Source organism: Myxocyprinus asiaticus, chromosome 3, assembly GCF_019703515.2.
Source record: "Myxocyprinus asiaticus isolate MX2 ecotype Aquarium Trade chromosome 3, UBuf_Myxa_2, whole genome shotgun sequence".
NCBI classification, from domain to species: Eukaryota; Metazoa; Chordata; class Actinopteri; order Cypriniformes; family Catostomidae; genus Myxocyprinus; species Myxocyprinus asiaticus.
Genome location: NC_059346.1, coordinates 33,543,546 through 33,561,213, shown reverse-complemented (window position 1 = coordinate 33,561,213; position 17,668 = coordinate 33,543,546). Strand labels below are relative to the sequence as shown.

Sequence of the window (17,668 nt, the reverse complement as noted above, 5' to 3'; positions counted from 1 at the left end):
ACTCTACCCTCCCTAGCAACCGGACCAATTTGGTTGCTTAGGAGACCTGGCTGGAATCACTCAGCATGCCCTAGATTCGAACTCGCAACTCCAGTGGTGGTAGTCAGCGTCAATGCATGCTAAGCTACCCAGGCCCCTGATGGTTTAATTTTTAAATAATTTAACTTTATTTTAAAATGCTGTCCCTCATTTTTATGTCACTACCAAAACACAAAATGTTTTAGTCCACTGATTGAGCCTGATTTTAGCCACACCCCTGCATTTTTGACCAGGAAGTGAGACTGCATCCCTGTCCATCATGGCCGTATGGCAAGTAGTTCGGTCCCATAATTTTGAAGTAAATGTGCTCTAAAGTCTGAAAAATCAGTGTGTACCATTAATAATTGTCACTACCGAAACACATATTCGCTGCAATTAAATCAATTTTTTGGGTTTTAATTTAAATATTCTGTTTGTATGAAGGTACAGCTGTTTAAAACATATGATTATCTTAAAATTAGCTAAAATTGTCACTACCGAAACATATAATAATGTTTTGGTAGTGACATGATTACTTTAAGCAGTGACCAAATGTTATCTTCAACGTCTCATTTTAAGGAAATAATTACAAGCTTTGATCAGTTACATATACATAAAACATAATATTTACAGGGTGGCCAGACGTCCCGTTTTTTCCCGGGAGAGTCCCGTATTTAAGCACTTTTTCTATTGTCCCGATTTATTCTAAAAAAATCTTGTTTTGTCCCGTATTTCCCTTCTCCTAAAGTTTCTCTATCAATTAAAAAAAAAAAAAAGAAAAAAAGAGAAACATCATATAAAGGTAGGGCTACTAAACATTAGATCTCTTTCTACCAAAACACTAATTGTAAATGAAATTATTACAGATCATAGTTTGGATGCACTCTGTTTGACTGAAACCTGGCTTAAATCTACTCCCTCAGGTTATTATTATAAACATAAGCCTTGCCTGAAGGGTCGAGGAAGTTTTTGGTGTTACTCGGAGGATAGGATATAAGTTTAAGTCTTTTGAACTAATAATGCTTAATGTGACACCATCAGATATAAATAAAAATCTCTGTTGTCTTTTGCCCTTGCTACAGTATATAGATCACCAGGCCGTACTCAGATTTCCTTGGTGAATTTGCACATTTCTATCAGATCTAGTAGTCAATGTAGACAGAGCTTTAATTGTTGGTGACTTTAAGATTCACATAGATAATGAAAATGACACATTGGGATTAGCATTTATCGATATTCTCAACTCTCTTGGAGTCAGACAAAATGTAACAGGACCAACTCATCGCCATAATCATACGTTATATTTAATTCTGTCATATGGAGTTGATGTTGATACTATAGAAATTCTACCGCAGAGTGATGACATCTCAGATCATTACCTCTTGTATGCTGTGATCAGCTAATGCCACTCAGTCTACACCATGCTACCGTTCAGGTAGAACTATTCTTCAACCACTAAAGATAGCTTCACTATTAATCTCTCAGAACTGTCTCACATACTCAGCAAGCCAAAAAGTCTAGAAGAACTTGATGTAATAACAGAAAATATAAATACAATCTTCTCTAGCACTCTTGATAGTGTCACTCCCCTTCGATTAAAGAAAATTCAAGATAAAAGCCCAGCACCATGGTACAATGATCACACACATGCTCTCAAGAGAGCAGCATGGAAAATGGAGCGCAAGTGGAAGAATAGTGTCTGTAGCTACAGAGAGGCACTAAAAGCTGCCAGGTCAGCATATTTTAGCAAACTCATAGAAAATAACCACAACAATCCTAGGTGTGTATTCAGTACTGTGGCTAAATTGGTTAGGAATAAAGCATCGACTGAACCAGATAATCCGTCACAGCACAAATGACCATGAATTTCTTTACTGATAAAATTGAAATAATCAGAAATAAAATTGGAACTATGCAATCTACTGTCACAGCACCTCAGAAAACACTGTCTCATAATTTTCCTCACGAGCAACTTCAATCCTTCGCTGTCGTAGGTCATGAAGAGCTAACAAAACTCAAAAGCCACAACATGTATGTTAGATTCAATACCAACTAAGCTCTTAAAAGAGGTATTCCCTGTAATATCAGAACCTCTTCTTAATATTATTAACTCCTCGCTATCCTTAGGACATGTTCCAAGCAACTTTAAAATGGCAGTTATCAAACTGCTTATTAAGAAGCCACAGCTTGATCCTGAAGAATTGGCTAATTATAGACCGATTTCAAATTTATCATTTATGTCGAAAATACTAGAAATGGTAGTGTCCTCCCAACTATGTTCAATTCTACAGAGAAATGGTATATTTGAACAATTTCAGTCAGAATTTAGGCCCCATCACAGTACAGAGACTGCACTTACCAGAGTTACAAATGACTTGCTCTTATCATCTGATCGCGGCTGGATTTCTCTTCTAGTGCTTTTAGATCTTAGTGCTGCCTTCGAAACGATAGATCATGACATTCTTTTGAATAGGTTGGGGAATTATGTTGGCATTAGTGCACTTGCATTAGCATGGTTTAGGTCCTATTTATCAGACCACTACCACTGTGTATGTGTTAATGAGGAATTGTCAAATCAAACAAAAGTTAAGTATGGAGTGCCACAGGGATCAGTTTTAGGGCCTCTTTCTCTTTTCTCCTTATACATGCTTCCCCTGGGAGATATTATCAGGAATCATGGAATAAGTTTCCACTGTTATGCCGATGATACCCAACTTTATATTTCTTCTAAAACCAATGAAAATTCACAGTTCTCCAAATTAGCAGTGTATCAATGAAATCAAAGTTTGGATGGCCAGAAACTTCCTTCTACTCAATTCCGACAAATCAGAGGTACTAATTATTGGACCAAAAACCTCTAAATTAAGCCACTAAAATATAATTTGACTCTCAATGGATGTGTACTGTTACGTCGTCTTCTACAGCAAAGAACTTGGGTGTTATATTTGTCTAATATATAACTAATATATTTGTCTTATACAAATCTATCCTTTGAAAATCAAATTTCCAAAATAAACATACCTCTTAAAGTGTAGAATTTTGCAGATTAATTGCTCATATTTTCACTCTACATTTTTACCAGGCCTGCACATTTTTCAGCAAGCTGCACTTCAGCTCCCTGAAGTATGAATACATTATGCAAATGACTATGTACTGCACATAGCTTTACTTTTTGCAGATTTTATATACACTGCTGTTATTGTATTTGTTGTAACTTGCAATTATTTGTCATTTTGTGATTATTCAGAGCTCATCTTATACTTAATATGTTGTCTTTGTTTGTCACCATTATTGTGATTTGTATGTCAAATAATGAGGTCCATGCGAGGTAGGGCATAACTGTACATATATTGAAATGCTGTAGAATGTTTCAGTAATTAAAAAAAAAAAAAAAAAGTAATATCATATTCTATAAATAATCGTGTCATCATGTTGACTTAACCTTCCAGAGTTTTTTAAAATATTCACTCTCTAATGGGGTCTGCGCAGGCATTTGAGCCCAGGGTGGCCACCTATATTGCCTGTTGGATGGCCGGTACTTGTGCAGCAGCAGGCCGGCCAAAATTACCCAGCGGCCCACCGGGAAACTGCCCGGTGCTCCTGACGGCCAATCTGCCCCTGGTTGTACATACCAAGGTTATTTTCGTAAACTGAAACGAAAACTATTGATTAAAAAAAACATTTTTGTAAACTGAAATAAAATAAATATTTTAAAATAAATAAACTAAAACGAAACTAAAAGCAGTTATTAAAAACTAACTGAAATAAAATAAAAATGATCAAAATAAATTATTGTATTCGTAATCAAGTTGCTCTCATCACATGATGGGAAAATCTGACCTATTGGGCGGTTTAGTTGAACACCTGCAGGTGGCGTTGTGGCAAGTTTTTATTTTATTATTATTATTATTATTATTATTATTAAACAATTACAATTTACAAACTCAAGTAGGGAACAAGAATATGTATATCAAATCCTACTTTTGTAATTTAACACAAATACATCTCCATTCATATGCTCACATACTCAAAAGGTTTAAATATCAAATCAAAAACAACAAGAGAAAAACAAATTATATATATATATATATATATATATATATATATATATATATATATATATATATATATACACAGTTGCAATCGAAATTATTCAACCCCCCAAGACAGGCTTTTCTGATGACCCAGAATTTTTAAACTTGACACCTGTATCAGTTGAGTGACACATTCAAAGTCATAGAGTGAATATATAACCTAATATTTCTAAATAGTAGGATTTTTTAAAAATACAGCCATGCCATAATTATTCAATCGACTATTGCATGTAGCTGTTTCTTAAATATGTAAGGCTACACAAGTAATTGTTTTAAAACAAAATTAAGTCATCAATCTGCAATGGCACTTAAGTTTTAAAATTTAAGTTTAGCGTTGTAAGCAAAAATGTATTTCTATGCAAAAAAATGCAATTAAAAATAAGCTGTCTCAAAAGCTAATAGTGGAGATTATTTCATTACACAAGAAAGGTCATGGCTAAAAGTTCATTTCCAAGGCAATTCAATTTCCAATAGACAAAGTTGGCAGCACCATTCATACATTTTTTAAATATGGTACAACAGCAACCTTCTTGGGGTGTGGAAGAAAGCAAAACTTCACCAAGGGAAATGACATTAACTGAAAATGAGTTTTAGACCCATGTGTGGAGTAAGATGACAAGGTGATGACAAGAATGACACCATCCCCACAGTCAAGCATGGAGGTGGGTCAGTCCTGTTATGGGGGTGTTTTGCAGCTGCAGGAAACAGCTATCCTGACTATGTGACTGACACCATGGATTCTTTCAGGTATCAGGCCATTTTGGCATAAAAAATGTGATGCCTTCAGTGTGTAAATTGAAGCTCGGTGATCACTGGACTTTCCAGCAAGACAATTACACCTAGGATACATCCAAGTTATCCAAAATCTGGTTCAGGGATAGGTCGTGGAATGTCCTTAAATGGCCCTTTCAGTCCATCATTAAAATCCCATTGCAAACCTTTGTTGGGATTTCAAGGAAGCAGTGGCAGCACAGAAACCAAAGAATGTCAATGAGCTGGAAGCTTTTGCTCATGAGAAATGTGTAAAAATTCCAATAGAGAGGTGTCCGAAGCCTGAGAACACTTACCTGAAACGTTTATTTGCTGTTATTAAGGATAAAGGATGCTCCACAAATGATTAACTTTGGGGGTTGAATATTTTTGACATGACATTTGTGGAGAGAATTAGTTATTTTTTATTTTAAAATTTGGGTAAACTGAACTCTTTGTTCTCAAAATCACTCAAATGTGTATTAAAAACTTACTTTGACTGTTTACTGAGGTTTTAGTTGATGTGTTTTAATTCACATCACCAGAATGTATTGCTGGTCAGGGAGGTTGAATAATTTTGAATGCAACTGTATACATACACATTTCAGTTCTTCAACATTCAAGATTCAAGGGGGGATTCAAGCAAGCTTAAGAGTTGAAAAGACAATAACTTAAAAGGAAAGAGAGGAGGGTTTACTGTTTACGGTTTTTCCATTTACTTTTATGTATGTGATATTTACCCATAATAATGATTATGTTGACCAACTTTGTTGTCTCTCTTGAGAGACCATCCATATAACTCAAAACCTGGAATGAATCAAATGAAGGAGTACCTGTCCTGATTTTTAGCCAGCTGAAGAGATCCTTCCAAAACTGCAAAATGATCGAGCAAGAAAAAAAGAGAGTAACATGAATAAATTAGTTTAGATATGCCTTCTGCTTTAGTCAAAAGAATTCTACCCAAAATCGACAGATCTCTTATAAACCAATAATTTAAGGATTTGTTTCATACTTTCAAATTTCTCCTCTATGTTTATTTGTTCCCTTGTATTTATATCTTTTGACATTGTTATACCTAGGTATTTTACTTCAGTTTTAACAGGAATGGACTCAATAATTTTCTCATTACATGAGTACAGAGGTAGCAGTTCACGTTTTTTCAAATTTAAGCACAGACCAGATGCTCACGTAAATAATGAAATTATGTTCAGGGCTTTACTAATTATGGATTTATCTTTTAAGAAAATTACTGTGTCATCCACAAATTGACTAATACGGTATTCATAATCAAAAATGGTCATTCCTTTTAAATGAGGATGGTTCACTATTAAGTAAGCTAGCATTTGAGAACATAATATGTTTGGATGAAACTGGACATCCCTGTCTAACCCCACGTAAAATTTTAATTTTTGGGGACATTCCAGGGTTGAGATATATAGCTATAAATATTGTTATAAAACATGTTAATAACCTTGCAAATCTTTTCTCTAAACCCAAGCATTCTAAGTGTTGTAAACATAAACTCATGTTCCACAGTATCCAATGCCTTAAAAAAGTCAATAAATAAAAAGTCAATAAATAAAATGAGGCTATCTGACTGAATCATTGATTGATAATCAATCATATCCAAAATTAATCTAACATGATTTTGGATATCTTCCCTTGATGAATGCTGATTGATATTCTTCTACAAGTTTTTCAAGAACAAGTTTAAGGCGATTAGCATACACTAAGGCAAGTAATATATAATCATTACATAGAGTTATTGGTCTCCAATTGTCTAGTGATAACAGTTTATTAAACCTGTTTTCATAGTTGGGGATAAACACCCATTCTGACTGCATTCCAAAAGTGCATTATATAGAAGCTTCCTAATATCGTTCCAAAAGTATTTAAAAAATATCTGTTGATAAACCATCAATTACTGGTGATTTGCCACTTTTCATTTGTTTTAATGCAGTATCTATTTCCATTTTAAATCCTCTTCAAGTAAGTATTTATCATCCTCGTTCATTTTTTGGATGTTGTCCTTGATATTTACAGATAGAGAGTCACAATCTGATTCATTGTATTTAGATTTAAAAAGGTTTTCATAGAAAATCCAAATTTCGTCCTGAACCATTTTTTGATCTTCTATTATAATATCATTAATCTTAAGTTTTTTTTTTTTCTTTTCGAGGCCAAAAAAGTAAGATTAACTTTTTTCAATCCACCTTGCTCTTGATCAACTCACCACGCGCCTCACGGAGAACGAACCACATTATAGCGACCACGAGGAGTTTACCCCATGTGACTCTACCCTCCCTAGCAACCGGGCCAATTTGGTTGCTTAGGAGACCTGGCTGGAGTCACTCAGCATGCCCTGGGATTCGAACTAGCGAGCTAGCGAACACCTGGGGATCCAATTGCAATTTTAAGGATTGTAATTTTGTATTGTTTTCTGGTGATAGTTGTGTGCCACTTGCCAATGAATTTATTTCTTCAATTAGTTCCTTTTGTTTTTGTTTTCTAGCGGCAGATATACCTTTACCTGGTACTACGGCAATTTGTTTAACCTTAAATTTAAACCATTCCCATTTACTCATATTAGACATGTCAAGCTTTTCAACGTATTCAATGAGAGACATTACCTGTTTGCGAAAACTGTCATTCTGTAATAATTCATTGTTGAACTTCCAAATATTGTGAGAGATTTGAGGTTCCTTAGATATTGATAAAGTCACTTTAACATACAATGATCTGTTAGTGGAGAAACTGAAATTTTACAACCTGATATGTCATTACCTAGCTGACTAGAGATAAGCCAATAATCTAGTCTTGAACTTTGTCTGTTTCCTGAGGGATTCACCCATGTATGTTGCATACTGTTCGGATTGGAAATTCTCCAGTAATCAATCACATTTGTTGTACACAAATTCAATAAGATATCATTATATACAGGATGTGGGCTTCTATGGGGCATTCAATCCAACCATGAATATTAAATATATATCTCTTAACACTGTTTTTCAACCCCCTAACATTTAAAGACAATAAAGAAATAAACATAACTTAATGTATCTGTTTAAAATATGCACTGAACTTCGTTCTATTATGCAGGAGTGAACATGCTGTCCTTAACAACTCAATAACAAAACCATACCACATATTGGAAATTAACAGTGGTTTTCAACAGTTGGTTTTTTTTTTTGTTTTTTTTTTTTGATTGATTAGTCAGAATATTTCCATCTGATATCGCCATATCAGAGCCGTATGGTGTTAAACACAGTGACTGACTATTACCTTTCTGGAAGCCTCAATTAAGGGTCAATTCTGTGTCCGTCAATGAGTGCATTGCCTTCTCTTATAGAAGCTTTTTCCCACTTTTTTCTGGATTCTTGCACTAATGACCACAATTTAGCCCGCGCTTCGCGATCTTCCTTTGAAAATTCGTCCTTGAACTGAATGTTCATTTCCTTGCAGACTCTCGCATCCCTTGATCTTTTCCAAACTTCGTCTCGGACAGTTCGCATTGCAAACTGATAATTGATGATAATTGGTCTGGGCATCTTGCTGGTGGCAGCATCGTTCCTTTTCCTTATGCGATGGACTGTGTCCACTGTTGCCCGTATCTTGTCCACCGACCACGGAATCACCCGTCTTCTTTTTCTGGTAGGCCGATTAATCTGAGTTCCCATCTTCTCTTGTATCTGGCTTGTTCCAAGCACATCTGCCTCAGTGAGTCGTTTTCTCAAGGAACACAATTTCTTCTTTCATCTTTGTTTGCTTTTACTGCCTGTGTATTAGCTTCCATCCTACTTTCTATTATTTTTAGACGCTGATCTTGCTCATCAAATCTCCTAATCAGAGTTTGGATTGCATCAAAAATCACTTCATTGGTAATCTCACCTGGCTGTTTCCCCCTGTCCGTCTTTGTTTTTTATTTTTTCTTGGGGTTGGGGCTCTGCAGTGGAGTGTTCATGTCTTATTCTGTCATCGTCTGCCATCATCGCTTCGATTTCTTCTTCATCACACTCCTCCTTAAAAGCAATAAAATTGTAGTCATGGTCTGCGATCCCGGTATGTGCTTGATCAGTGTTAGCCATCACGAACACGTTTAAAAGTTACGGATATTAACTTGAGATATAGCACTTCCAAGAAGAATTTCGATAGATTTCGGAGCGATTATGCCTATTGTTGGTAGGTTTCTTTGTCAAAGTATCGGTTCTAAGACGTTCTAAAACTTTTTATATCAGAGCCTGCATAAATGAGTCTGCTCACTCCGCCATCTTGGTTTTCCCCTGCTGTGGCAGGTAATGCACATGAGGTTACTGTTAGCCATATGAATGAAGACGACTCGGACATGAATTATGGCTGGTAGGAAGTCTTTATTTAAAAATAAGTATAACATTTATTTTCACGATCTTCATATTTTCAGGTCCTACTCTGGCGAAGGCTGGTATACGGGGGTAACAGGTGCAATACTATGGCAAAGGCGCTAGGGTTAACATTAGCGCATGTAAACATTACAAATGCTGTAATTACACAATCTAATGCAAATATCTTACTTTCAATCATCATCGAGTTGTTAGAATTCTTTTACTGATTTCATGTAGATTCTATTCATAGAATGAAGCAGAAAGCATAATATTTCTAGAATATGCAGTTTGTACACACTTTTTTTATTCACTACAGCGATCTCTCCTGGCATAATAGATAACATACTATATTCAGTCCCACCATGATTTCGCGGCACTTTTTCCTGAGTTTTGCGGCCCAAAATGACTGAATTCGATGTGGCTTTTCTAAAATTCTGCGATGCAGTTTGCGGCATTTTGGGGGGGTTGATTTGCAGTGAAAACTCTCAAAGCATCATCATACACCTCTGTAATTGTAAATGCAATCACGTGTAAATATTTGAGTGCACAATAACTTAATATGTAAGTTATTGCATATGTTGAATATGTAAATAAATAAATGAGAGAGATAGTGAAAAAAAAAGAATTACACACACACACACACACACACACACACACACACACACACACACACACACACACACAAAACATTCATTTAGGTGAATCCTGTGGATATTGGAAGACCCGTAATTATTATTAATTATTTATTAAAATGTTCTGCCTCAGACAATGCAAGAACACTTAAGGTTAAAATAGACAGGCAATATATCTGCTAACTAAAAACACAAATGAGGATTCAATAATTATGCCTGTTGCAATTATTACATTGTCTTATTTATGGCCATACAAATCAATAGAGTTCATATTTGAGAATGTATGTACAAATTTAAATTGCACAAGTGTTTCAAAAAAATGTACAAGTATGAAAATGACATTTTGGTCATATTTTTAAATATATGTTGCATACATGTATGTGATCAGTAAAAAACATTTATGGACATTTATTTTCAGCAAACTGTTCAGCATAAATTGCCATTTTTAGATTCGTAGCCTACTGTATTAAGCATTTCAAATTCTAATCACATTTTTCTACAAAGCTAATGGGGATTTTAAGTTAATGTTAGGGTTTTTGTGTCTCATCCGCAGCACTCAGGGTGACGATTAAACGCTAGGTACGATGTATGTGTGCTGTCTGCGATCCCGCCAAAGTTTAGACAAGGATTTTGATAGTGAACACAAAACGTGGAGGAGACGAGGCGGAGACTCTGACACTTTACTATGGAGATGATACAAATGGCAGCTGTGCATTTGGATATGTTGCAACTGCTTCAAGCAGTCAAACATGAAGGAAAGCGATGGGATTCCTTCAGATTTAATTATAAAAAATGGCAAGCTACCGCAAATAATGCGGAGATTTGTTGAATCTTGCGATCCCAAGTTTGCAAAATCCTGGAGGGACCGATATATTTAACAGACGACCACGGATTTCAGGATTATACGAGACATTATTTGCAGTAAATGTAAGCATATATAAACAAATCGACGGAGCACAATTTAACAAGATTTCATGTTTAACATGAATTTGAGTTCATTTTAACTTTTCATACGTTTAACTTTTGTACCTTTGATTTGCTTTTGTTTGGTTCTTTGTGGTTTTGTTGCATCATGTTATTGTTATTATGCGCAAGTATGTCTAAGTAAACTGTGCAAATATTTCAAATATTTTTCAAATGTTTCATTTCGCTTTAAGTGTATTGTGTAAGTTTGTCAAGCAAATTCAAATGTGTTGCATTGGTCTACACTCTGGAAGTGTTCTATTAACTCTCAAAACTATAATTACTAAAACTAAAACTGAAACTAAAATATATAAAAACGAAATAGAAATGCGTTTACAAAATAAAAAGTAACCAAAAATAACAAAATCATTAATGAAACTAACTAAAACTAAACAAATTTATAGAAAATCTGAAAACTATATTTAAAATACTCATTTGAAAATGCAAAACTATAATAACTTTGGTGCATACATAAAAACATTATTTTAGATTTAAACCCATTTTTTAATTGCAGAGAATATGTGTTTCGGTAGGGCCATTCTTAAAGTTACACACTGTTTTTTCAGACTTTGAAAACAAAATCTGAAAATGATGGGATCTGACTACTCACTGAACGGCCATGATGGACAGATGCAGTCTCACTTCCTGGTTGTATTTTTCTTTGAGATGTTGGATCTGTTTGTTTTTGTTACAGACCTTTTGTAGGATAAATCTGTGAACAAAGTGCTCAGAAAGTCAGACAGCTTAGGTTTAATACTAATATTTTGGTTGAGGTTTTATTTTTTAAACTGAAACCACTTTATGTATTATTTTATTTTTCTTGTGTATGACCAAGCAGTCCTTAACTTCAATGACAATTAAAAAGTAGTGTTTGTCCTTCCAAATACGGATGATAGAAACAATTGTTGTCTTTAATAATTAATCACTACATTTTATTTATTATAAAATGTTTGTGTTTGTAATATTTTCAACATAAAGCATTTTTTTTAAAAGATCATGCTAAACATTTTAGGGAATATGACACAACCTTTCAAACAAAATGTCACTACCGAAACAGTGAAGTCATTACCGAAACACCTGGAGTTATTTCATAAATAAAGGAAAATTGCGTTATTAACTAAAAGTTTATGATAATGATTGATTAAATATATATTTAGTTTCATGAATCATTAACTATCAAATCAGTATCATGGTGTATGTATTTTACAGAGACAAATTGCATTTAGATTTTTAGTAAACTTATAAATTGAACATTTAATTTTTTATTTTTTTTATTTTATTAATTTAATTTTATTATGTCATTTTTTTATTATTTGGCTATAAAAAACTTTTGTAAAAATTCATAAAAATAATGTTTAGAGGGGGAATGGAATACATTCTTAAAAGATAAACATAATCCTTTTTATTTTGGTGTATTTCTGTTTCGGTAGTGACATATTTTGGGAAAAGAAAAACATTACAAACAAATTCTGAAAGTATAATGTGAAAACTGACTGTTCTTTAGCTAGATATTTGTACCTGATATGGTACAATATATATGTGGACAAAGTTTTTGGGAAATGTTTTTTTTTTTTTATGTTTCTACCTTTGAGTTCGCACCAATTCGGTAGAATGGTCCATATATAATTTTATCTCTACGTTAGATCAAAAATTATGGAGGACTAGCCAACACACTCACATCGCCCACTCGTCATGTAATTGGGTTCTACATTACTAATGTAATAACACTTTACATAACACTTTACAAAAAGGTTCTGTTTGTTATCATTAGAAAGTGCATTTGGTATCATGGACCAACAATGAACAATATTTTTCACAGCATTTATTAATCTTGGTTAATGTTAATTATAAAAATACAATTGTTAATTGTTAGATCATAATGCATTAATGTTAGCAAATACAACTTTTACATTTAAAAATGTATTATTATAAGTTGAAATGTACATTTAGTTTTTTTATATGTTGAAAGATTAATAAGAGCTTAAAAAAGTACTGCTCGTTGTTAGTTCAATACATTGGAATTTTTCCGACAATTTGCAGTCTGGGAATTTTTATTAAAGATATTTCTTAATTTGTGCATGTGATAAGTGTGTTTGGTTAGTGAAAAAAAAAAAAAAAAAAAAAATTACACTCACTGAGGACTTTATTAGGAACACCATGGTCCTAATAAAGTGCCCGACATGGTCTTCTGCTTTTGTAGCCTATCTGCCTCAAGGTTTGACGTGTTTTCCATTCTGAGATGCTATTCTGCTCAGTATAATTGTACAGAGTGGTTATCTGAGTTACCATAGCCTTTCTGTCAGCTCGAACCATCTGGCAATTCTCTGTTGACCTCTCTCATCAACAAGGCGTTTCTGTCCACAGAATTTCCACTCACTGGATGTTTTTTGTTTTTGGCACCATTCTGAGTCAATTCTAGAGACTGTTGTTCATGAAAATTCCAGGAGATCAGCAGTTACAGAAATACTCAAACCAGCTGTATGGCACTAACAATCATGCCATGGTCGAAATCACTGAGATCACATTTTTTCCCCCATTCTGATGGTTGATCTGAACATAAACTGAAGCTTTTGACCTGTATATGCATGATTTTGTGCATTGCGTTGCTGCCACATGATTGGCTGATTAGATAATCACATGAATAAGTAAGTGTACAGGTGTTCCTAATAAAGTGCTCTGTGAATATTCTTTCATCACAAAAGATCACATCTTACTCCTGCCAATTTCCAACTCCTTAGTATGCTTACAGTTAGGGGTAGGGGTGGCTTTAGGGATAGGGACCAATAAGGTAGCAGGGAGTAAGAATCTGGCAGGGAGTACGATTTCGGCACAGCACCGGACCTGATTCATTACCGAATTAACTAATGTTAACAAATACAACCTTCTTGTAAAGTGTTACCAGTAATGTTTACATTTTGAAAAGAGGTGGTAACGTGAATGCCCGAAACGGAAAAACTAATAAAATATTAGGCCTATGCATTTAGTGCGAATTCACGAACGGCTGTTGTAATCTGACAGTTCAGGATATTCATAATGCTACAAGGAAAAGTGACGTGACTGAAACAGATGACCTGAGGCACATCAAACCTTTTTGTGCAGTTTATCATGGTTAATTGTGTTTTACTTTTTTGTGAGACCCTTTTACTGATTTATCTGGTGAAAAGATAAACCTAAATTGTGACGTCATGACAGAACGTATAATTACCGTTTGTTCGAATTCTAGGTTTTTGCTGCTGTTTATCAACACAAGATGGCGCCAAACCTTCCCAGATAGCAAGAACCTTTTGGCCAAATGTGGACGTTAGCTGTCACACATGGCCTAGATCTGGCATGGCTAAATACATGTGGGCCAAACATTCACCATATATGTTTTGTCAAAGCTTTAGAATTGGAGGGAATTTTCTGTTGGGTCACAACTGGCATTGAGGTACATGGCCCAGATGACAACACATAGCTGAGAGCCATGTGTGGCTTGGCTATGGCATATTATCCAAAAAGCAGACCACTATCCCTTCCACAACTGTGCCAATCTTGCACAGCCTTGCATGTTTGTCAGCATCAAGTGTGCATTACTTTTAGGCTTCATAAATCAATTTGTGGGTGCTATTAATCAATTTACATTCATACCAGTCTTATATTACTCTCATAAAATACTATCTCATGTTCAGTGATGATTGACTTACTGGTTTTTGCTATCTTTTTCAGATGTTTCCCCTGTGAACTGCCCATTAACTTTGAGCTCTTGACTCACCTGCTCTCAAACTCTGTGGTCCCTCGCAGCTCCAATACAGGATACATTTTTAAATATGTAACATGAGATCAGTAATTCTTCTCTGTGGTGGTTGTTAGACTTTTTAGATATATTTCCATGTCTTCAAATGAAAGTGCAATAAAACTTGACAATTAGCAACACTGTTTTCTTTTGGCTAAATTAAAGGATTTGTGTGCTCAAAAATTTTAATTCTGTCATTGTTTACTCACCCTCATGTCCAACTTCTATGGAACATGAGAAATTGTGAATATTGGCGTCGCTGTTTTCTTTTGGGTTCCACAGAAGAGTGTCATGTGGGTTTGAATCTACATGAGGGTGAGTAAATGACAACAATTTGTTGTTATTGTTGTTGAACTAATCCCTTTAAAATCATAAATCTCTTATTCTGTGTTTTACCAAGGCATTTGAGGTTAGTTAAGTTTTAACTAAACAACACGAAAAATGACTCAAAAGTAAGTCTGTTTGCTTATTGTATTATTTATAAATTATTAAAAACATTCAGTATCTCGTAAAATATTATAAACTGTTGTGCATATTACTACAAAAGACTGCACATTTGGGTACACTTTACACACACTGGTATACAACATGACATTTTGTGTGGTTGTGTCAGTTGTCTGGGACTGATGCCTCTAGTCAGCACAAGAGCATTCTGGTCAAATAACAATAATTAGAATTATACGTAAAGTCCACTCTTTTATTGAAAGGAAAACATTACATAAAGAAACAAGATTGTGGCCGTGGAGCGTTGTAATGCCTCACCAGTAGCACAAAAGCCCCACAACTGTTTTCATCATCTTGTGATAAGGAGCAGGGAGCGCCATTTCTCCAGTACACTCTAAATTCTTTGGTCTTCTCAGCCATATACGTCCTCAGTAAATAACTGGAATACACATTGTTTACAGTTTTTAATATACATAAGTATTCCTTATGAGTAACACTGGATTGGTCTGCCACAAAAACATACAAAAGTGCTAAAGAAACAAAATAATGCTGTCAAATTATACTGTTGTTCTTCTACATTAATGCCTTCGTTTCTTTTTTTTAATTATTTTTTTTATTTATTATTAATAACATTTAAAAATAAGACAAAGATTGTTATGTTGATTATGTTGCGCTTAAAGTAACAGCTTCTTACACTGAATCATACATTTATATCAGAAAGGTAACAGTAAGAACTGTAATCAAGGCTTTGATGACACAAACACATACTTACCATTATGTAAATAGGAGTTTTTAAAAACCTAGTTAAGGTGAAAATAGCAGACTGTAACATCAAACGACACAGACCAGTGATATTAGCGAAAAGCTACATAAAGCACAAAAGCACTGTAACCAGGACTTTCACCCTAAAAATGAGCCTTTTCAGCTTTTAACATTGTGATATTATTCTTGGTTAGAAATAAGAGAAAATGAGACAAACCTTAAATCACAGTGAGATTTTTCTGCTGATCGCGTCCACTTGTTTTTAAGTTAGCAGGCATCATGTTGCATGTAAACTGTGCATGCTCCTTGATTAGGGATGGGGGGATCATACTAAAGTATCCATACTTCCGATATTGATGTGGTTTCAAGAATATCGGCTGTGTCTCGTTTGGAAGGCTGCATGCTAGTAGGATGCGTCCTTTGAAGGCTGCGGTATACCGAGCGTCCTCCTTTAAACAAGTCTCGTTTAAACGAGACCATAATAGGACAAATGGAAACCGAATGTAACATGGTTGCTATGACAGCACCCACTCTTTAACATGCGCGAGCGCTTCGAGTGAGAAGGGAACAAAGTCCCTTTAGAAGGGAATGTATGATGTAAAATTTAGGGGAGTTATAATGATGTAGAGAGAAAAGAAAATAGATTTTACAGGTGTATTTTTAGTCTAATACTTTATTTTAATTATATATTAATATAATTATACATATTATATACTCTGCACCCATCTACTGAGCTACTTCAACTTGGGAATTGACATTACTTGCGTTTGAACATCATATTTACGGGCTAATTGGCGTAATTTTATTTTAGACGTTTCCGTGAAGCAAAGAATTGTGGGTTGTGAGTGCCCACGAAGGATACACCTCATGCATCCTCCGAATTCCCGTGAAAGAAGGTCGCATTTGAAGTGTCCTACTCGCTTTTATGAAACGAGACAGCTTCGATGACGTGTGCGGCCGACAAATGCGACCTCCGGAGGACGCAGCCTTACAAACGAGACAGCCATCGACCCTCACATAAAAATATAGATTCTGAAGTTTTTTTTTTTTTTTTTTTTTTTTTAACAAGTGATCTTATTATTTAGATTACATGAATATTAATGCATCTCATAAGCTTCGAAGTGGAAAAATAGAACTATATAAGTGAACTGTTGCATGGCACCGGAACTATTTTTCTTCCGCCCATCTTGACAGCAGAAATGCTAGAAAGGCTACAGTAGCAGTCGCAGACAGCGCTCACACTTTCAGTCATAGTGCTTGTTCAAAGAGGGAGCAGTGTTTTCCTGACGTAATGACAGAAAGAGAGCATCTGGAGTTATTCACACTAAGTAATGACAAACCTAGACATGACATATAATGAGCTTGTGTGACAATATTTACAGGTTTAAGTCAAGTCATTTTTATTTGTATAGCGCCTTTCACAACACACATTGTTTCAAAGCAGCGTTACAGAAGATCATGCATTAACAGAAAATGAAACTGTAATATCTATGTCTTAGAGTCATCATTGTAGTTTGATAAAATAAGATTGTGAATTGTGTTTAAAAATAAGTAATTAAATAATAATTGTATTTATAACCCCAGTGAGCAAGCTGAAGGCAACTGTGGCAAGGAACACAAAACTCCCTAAGATGTTGGTTAATGGAGAAAAATAACCTTGGGAGAAACCAGGCTCACTGTGGGGGCCAGTTCCCCTCTGGCTAACATTAATTAATTTTAATTAATTTTCTTTATTTACCACACATTATACATTTGCACATATACAGTGAAATTCTTCTTTTTTCACATATCCCAGCTAGGCTGGGGTCAGAGTGCAGGGTCAGCCATGATACGGCACCCCTGGAGCAGATAGGGTCAAGGGCCTTGCTCAAGGGC

At 34.9% G+C, this 17,668-nt stretch overlaps 1 long non-coding RNA gene across 1 annotated transcript; it reads right to left on the bottom strand.

The window, feature by feature from the left end:
- Positions 1 to 15,040: 15,040 nt before the first annotated feature.
- On the bottom strand, positions 15,041 to 16,961 carry LOC127429975 (uncharacterized). Its single transcript, XR_007895383.1, has 2 exons — positions 16,011 to 16,961; positions 15,041 to 15,470 (listed from the first exon to the last, which is right to left on the bottom strand). It is a non-coding gene; the product is annotated as an uncharacterized LOC127429975 (long non-coding RNA).
- Between the last annotated feature and the right edge of the window lie 707 nt (positions 16,962 to 17,668).